The 6,881-nt window shown below is 46.4% G+C and overlaps 1 pseudogene; it reads right to left on the bottom strand.

The window, feature by feature from the left end:
* Positions 1-4,031: 4,031 nt before the first annotated feature.
* Positions 4,032-5,339, bottom strand: LOC138493076 (copine-1 pseudogene; annotated as a pseudogene).
* Positions 5,340-6,881: the final 1,542 nt, after the last annotated feature.

Genomic DNA, 6,881 nt, shown 5'->3' with positions numbered 1-6,881 from the left:
TCTTCTGTTATGTGTGAGGTTAGAACCAGAGTGCTTTACAACAGGAAAGGTGAGGGGTGACAACATATACTCCTAGGTCCCACCCATCTTCTGGTCTGTTGTAGATCAACGTGTCTCTCTGGTTAACTGAGCCCTCTGTGGCTCTTGATAAACGCACAGGTCTCCCTTGAAGTTTGTGATGACAGCAGACTTCCTGTCTACCCTAAATCACATACTTCTACCTTCTGAAAGGGGTCTGCTCTGCAGTAAATAATGGACCCAAACATGACATTAACTGCCTTTCATACTGAGGGGTGGGAACTAACTACAAGTTGACAAATTTCATACCAAAGGGGTGTTAGCCCTGCCTTCCTCTTGTCTGTCCTGTGATCAAGCCCCTCCACTGGCTTGCCTTAATTATTTCTCATTATTATGCTCTGCCACCAGCATTTGAGACACTAGTAAGATAGATCGATGGAGCCTTTCATATTTTAATTGGGCTGCCCATGGTTTGATGTACCCCTGGCTGTCACATTCCAGAAGAACATGACAGGGGAGGACGCCGCCTGTAGGCTGTGCCGTCCCGGAATACACATGACTATTCGTTTCATGCAGTGAGCAGGGAATATGTGTGTGGAATGGCCTCACTCATTTTCAGAGGTTGATCTCCCATTATTTATTTTCATTTTTTTTGGTTTTTATTAAAAAGCTCAGGCGAGTGCACACTCCCAGTGCGGATGGTAGAATTCCTCACACACACGGTGCATTTGGAATATGCATTCCTTTGTTTGCATATTCCAAACTCATTGCAGTCAACTACAAGTCAACAGAGAGCAGTCAGCCGGCTGGACCCCTTCCTGTGCCCGCCTCCTGAGATATTTACCTTCAGCGCCCCGGGCAGTTGCCCACCCCGCTCGGGCCATGAAATGGGCCTGGCTGCGGGTGTAACTCTCATTTGGAATCATGAAGGGACAATTGCACCACAGGAAGTCCCTCTTCCTTCAGGATAAAATGAGGATATCCCCTGATGTTTACAAGGCTTAAGCAGCAGGCATTGTGACGTCACAACGAAATGCAATAATTGATTGCAGAACGGTTGTGATGTCATTTTCTTATACCAGCTCAGTTGTCATGTCACCTGACTGATTGCAAGGCTTTTATATGGATATTGCAGGCAGATGCATATCTATTATATGGTGGATTGTCTAACAAATTAGATAGATGGAATGATAGATAGATAGACAGAAAGGTGGGCAGATATCGATAGACAGATAGATAATTACAGTGTGCTCCGGATTTATACTAGAACACCTGTAATGCTACAGCTAGTTTTTAGTTCTAACTCAAACGGATAGTACTAACCATCTGTAGTAGAAAAAAAAACATTGTTATGTAATGCGTAGGAGGATTCAACACGTTTTTCTGGCATTTGGGGAGGACTACGTATACGCCAATACCATCACCAGTGGCAAACTATATGTGTTTACAAACATTTTTGTTACATCAAGGTGTTTTAAAATCCATGTTTACTCCCTTGATTGCAGCTATGCATCTGCCACTTATCTAAATTCGGTCACATTAAAGTGAATTAAAGAAAGACATTTCTGTCTGCAAAAGTAGGTGCCTCAAAGTTAATGGGCCTCATTACGACCCAGGCGGTAAGTTACCGCCTGGGTCGTACCTTTACCACCATGGCGTAAACTACGTTTACGCCATGGTGGTTGGCGGACTTACCGCCCCATTCCGAGGTCGGCGGGGCGGTAAGTCCCCAATCCCCATTTACCCTTCCCCATTCCCATTTTTGCCCCATAGGGCATAATGGGAGTGGGGAAGGCGTTAATTACGCCACCGTAAATGACAGTGGCGTAATTAACAACATGGTCCCTTAGCGCCATGGATTGTAACACCTGCTAAAAGCAGGTGTTAAATCCACCATGGCGCTAAGGGACCTCGGAATCAGGCGGTAAGGGTCGGCGCTGTTTACGCCACCGTAAACCCCTTAACGCCTGGGTCCTAATGAAATGTGTTAATTGCAGATATTGTAGAGCTTCTGGTGTAATAAACATACCGGAAATCTAGTGTAACTTCTGACACTTGAATTCTCAAGATTACAGCATCCCAGCACAAAGCCCGAATGAAAGTCTTGTATCTGGGGTCTTACCTAGTGCACACATAGCTGGGAAGCAACAGAGTACGTACGGTGCATGTCATGGAGGGTAACATAAGTGGTAAGGAGAGGGGGCTTTACAATATACGGCATGGGGTATTCCGGCCAGGGGGGTGCAGTGTGGTGCAGGAACTCATAGAGCATGGCTTGTACCCAGGTATTGACTGAAGCGCATGGTCTTGCATTCCTTCCTGCACTGCAAGAGGGTTCGTGTGTGCCTGGTTGCCAGGGCATGGTGTTCCAGCAGGCAGGGGCATAGCTGGAGAACGCCTGACTCCTGTTTTTTCCGTGAGCGCCAGTTACGCCTGAAGCCTCGCAGCGGCCGAAAGCTCCTAAGCACTTAACTTCTCTCATTCATTTTAACTACTGCATAACAAGATGTAGACTTGTAGTTACAGGTGTTTATCACTTTGTAAAGAAGATGTAAAGACCAGTGGTAACATGATATTCATTTTAATATGCCAATTTGTGGAAAATTGCAATGTCTCCAAGTTGTAGTGTTAAAAACATGTAAATGGGGGAATGTATTTGCTGAGAGAAAAGCTAAAACTGTTGGCTTTGCCAATGCTTGTTTACATTTATACGGTTTACTTTGAGGATACTGTACAGGGATATTCTAGAACCTGCTCTATTAATGGTGAATAAATGTGTAATCCATGACTAATCATTTAGATTTTCGTAGGGTCTCTTCCTCTTCTTTCTCTGGGTGACGTCCATCAGAAGATGTGACAATTTGCGCCCTCTGTCATATTACATACCTGTCTGCTGAAGCTACCCCATTTCCCTGTCGCAGCCATGTAACATAGTATGTTCTGATATTTTATATTCTGCTTTGCACTTACATCTTCTCTCAAGATTTCTCTTAATGAACCAACAGCTTTTTTTGGGAGTCTTCTCCAAGGCGTTGTAAACACCATCAATTTTATAGTGGGTTTAAAAATGCAAGAAAAAAGAAACCTTTCTACCTGTAATAGAAGAGTGGAATGGGCCATTTTAGTCAGCAATGCACACTTGACACAGCTCACTAAGAAGCCAATCCTGGAAGTCCAGAGCCAAAAACAATGCATTGTGGGTATGCAAATTAGCTGAAAAGATTGCGCTTGTGGCCGAGGGGATGGGTTGCAGGGCGGATTTCCATATTGCCAATAAGGACTGGTAGGCCCGAAAGCGCCACGTGTGCCCGTAATAACACCAGTAACACAGCAGATATGTCAGTTATAGGTTCAAACTGGGCTGTCAGAGCAGTGCTGCCAGCAACAAAGGGTGATGTTATTGCCAGTCCATCGCACTTGCCCTAGCAGGACGGGGCCTTCTTTTCTGGAATGCTTCAGACCCCACCCAAACTCCGCTTCCCAGGCCCCCTGATCCTGGGCAAGGACCTGAAACGGTTTCTGTTTACCCCTCTTTCAGGGGCCTCGAACCTAGGGGCTCGAAACCCAAGTCCCTCATCTAAAAGAGCAAGCGTTCATACCAGCAATAAAGGCCATTACATTGCTCAGCAGGTTAAACGCCTAATGCTGTGATCTGTGTTTGATCTGCAGGTTGTAGGTTCGAATCCTGACAAAGCCATCTTCGCATTTCATCCTTCCAATAAATGAGTACCGATTTCGCGTGGGTAATAATAGTAATGTAGGTAAATATGTCCTAGTAAAAGCGCTATATGAAAAACAAATTGATATCTGCAGCTTTATCGAACTCAGAAATGCCCAGGATTAAACATGGGGCTGCTACACAAAACCCCTAAATGAATACCAAAAAATCATTCCTAAAGGTCATGCCTCTTAAACTCATAGCTAATGGGGTGCCCTCATCCCTTGCAACGCGAGGCACCTCTTTGCCAGCCTGTGACGTCTAGAAGGCGGCCCCTCTGTGCATACCGCCTGCTTTACTGTGATACTTTGATAACATAAGAGATGTCAAAATACTTTTTAAATTTTATTATGGAAGAGAAATTGGTTGGTCGGTACAAACCGACTTGTGGTAAGGCCTGTCTGTAAACCTCCACATTGTCTTGAACACCAGGACAATAAGGATTGGTTCCATTGAAGTTTAAAGTCAATTCGTGAGATGCCTGCCCCAGATCCAGACGCAGGGAACTGTTTACCAGTGTCATAATCCCGGACCACGTTGCCCACACACCAGAGGGCAGTCGGTTAGTCGCTGACTCCATTTGCACTAATGAAATGAAGGGTGACTAGGGATCTCCATTAGAACCAGTGAAATCTGTGCCCATTGTGAAATGGATCTGGCAGCCGCCTAGGACACAATCCAAGAATGCGTGTTCTGTCCTTATCCTGCAGGATTTCCCTCGAGAAGATCCAGACTCTGTATAGCTTTCTTCCTTCTGCGTCTTCTCTTCTCTGGGTGAATACAGTCAAGCTCAACCACTTGGTCTTTGGCTATGAGGAGCTTGGCGGTGGTGCATGCAAATTCGCCTATCAAATCTGAGCTGTTTCCGTCATCCAAATCACTAACCGTAACCTTGATAGCTTCATTGAAGTCTGCACTGCAAAATGTATGCAGTGGAACACTGAACCTCCACCAGCATGGGCCAAGGCTGTTCTCAATGATATGTTATGATATGATACCCAGAGGTTTCTAAGCGCCGACCCGGGGATCGAACCGGTGTGGCTCTGACGAGCACGTTGCCCCTGAGCTATCCTCCCATACTTCACCTTAGATATGTACATCATCAGAAGAACTCCAAACAAAGTATCAGATTTGCCAAGGAAGTCTATCTAATCTAGGTTCCAGGCTTCAATTTCCAAAACAACAATCCTGGTATCTTCCATTTCCTCTGCAGGAATAGTAATTAGGCCCCGGCCTGCAGGCTTTCCCTTCGGCAGCTCCAAACGTCTAATGAGTTTTCGACTGGACACTATGGGGGGGGGGGTCTGGGGGGAGGGCAATGTGCATTTCAGTCCTCCAAGGTAATCATCGTCATTTCAATCAATGGATTTGTTGTCAATGTCATTAACAGCAAACTTCAGGTTCTGCAGTCAAGAACAAGCATCGTTGATGATCCCGGCTCTGGGCAATTCTTGATTCTTTTAGTTCGAGACAACTCAGCCCATTTTCCATCTCCAACACCTTGCAGCACCAGACACAGAGGATAGGACTTTGAGCCAATATGTTTATCCATCAAGTTGCCATATGATATGGAGCATAGGACTTTAGTCACAGACTGCGCCATCTTCTCAGACAGAGCTGGGGCTACAGAAATTGCTGTGCTGCTGTTGGAAGTGTATGAAATGAGCCTCCCCCTCTGAAATCCAGTAATTGTCCATCATAAATGGTGTTTTCTGCATTAGCGCTCCAAATGTTAACATGTTTCAGACCACAGGCACTTCTTCAAGTCAAAAATGGAGGACACTGTTGACGGTATTGGCCAATTTGACTGAATTATTTTGACCATATGGCCCATTTGAATGAATTTAGGCTGTACAAAATGATCGTACAACCAAAAATTCAGTCAAATGGGCCATATGGTTCCATTTTAGCAAACAAGGTGAACGGGGGATGTGGACGTGTCCCTCGCTCATCTTGCTCGCTATAATGGGAACAGGGGTTGTGGGGTTGTCCCCCGCTTCCAGGACATTGGAAGCGGGGGACTTAAAAAAAAATACAGAGTAAGGGACCCTGCAGCCTCAGTTCCGACCCACGTTGCAGGGACGGAACTGACTCTGCAGGGTTGCATGTAAAGCAGACGGTGAAAGGTAAGTGGGGGGGGTGGGGATGTATTGGGGAAGTGGGGGGGCAGGTGGGGATGTGTTGGTGGGCAGAGAGGGGGGGAGGAGGTGAATTGGTATGATTTGCCCGCAGCAAAATTTGGTTCGTGGCAAAATTGGCTACAGTCAAATCTGCCGCGAACAATTATGCCAGGGCCCAATCATACCAATTCCTGTTGACACCTGTATCACGTGTTTGGCCCGGTCCTGGTTTCCGCAGTCCTAGGGCTCAGTTGTTTCTCCAGTTCCCGAGGCATGATTGTACATCTTTGTTGCCGTGTTTTATTCATGTCCCGTTTGGAATGGTTTCATTTTTTTTAGGATTATGTTTTTGATATTACGTTATACTATTCATTTATTTATTTGAATTTGTGTACAGCGCTGGCCCTACTCAGAGTGTCTCGGAGCGCCTTACATGGTTCAAATATTGGAAAGGTAGGAGTTACGAAATGTTTTCAGGAAAGGATAGGAAGATTGGGATAGACAAGTGATCGCAGTGGAGGAGGGCAGGGCTCAGGAAAGGATGGGAAGATTGGGATAGACAAGTGACTGCAGTGGAGGTGGGCAGGGCTCAGGAAAGGATGGGAAGATTGGGATAGACAAGTGATCACAGTGGAGGAGGGCAGGGCTCAGGAAAGGATGGGAAGATTGGGATAGACAGGTGACAGCAGGGGAGGAGGGCAGGGCTCAGGAAAGGATGGGAAGATTGGGATAGACAAGTGATCGCAGTGGAGGAGGGTAGGGCTCAGGAAAGGATGGGAAGATTGGGATAGACAAGTGACTGCAGTGGAGGTGGGCAGGGCTCAGGAAAGGATGGGAAGATTGGGATAGACAAGTGATCACAGTGGAGGAGGGCAGGGCTCAGGAAAGGATGGGAAGATTGGGATAGACAGGTGACAGCAGGGGAGGAGGGCAGGGCTCAGGAAAGGATGGGAAGATTGGGATAGACAAGTGATCGCAGTGGAGGAGGGTAGGGCTCAGGAAAGGATTGGAAGATTGGGATAGAC

Source organism: Ambystoma mexicanum, chromosome 10, assembly GCF_040938575.1.
Source record: "Ambystoma mexicanum isolate Mex_15411 chromosome 10, UKY_AmexF1_1, whole genome shotgun sequence".
NCBI lineage: Eukaryota > Metazoa > Chordata > Amphibia > Caudata > Ambystomatidae > Ambystoma > Ambystoma mexicanum.
The sequence above is the reverse complement of the archived record's forward strand: the minus strand, read 5'-3'. Positions and strand labels throughout refer to the sequence as shown.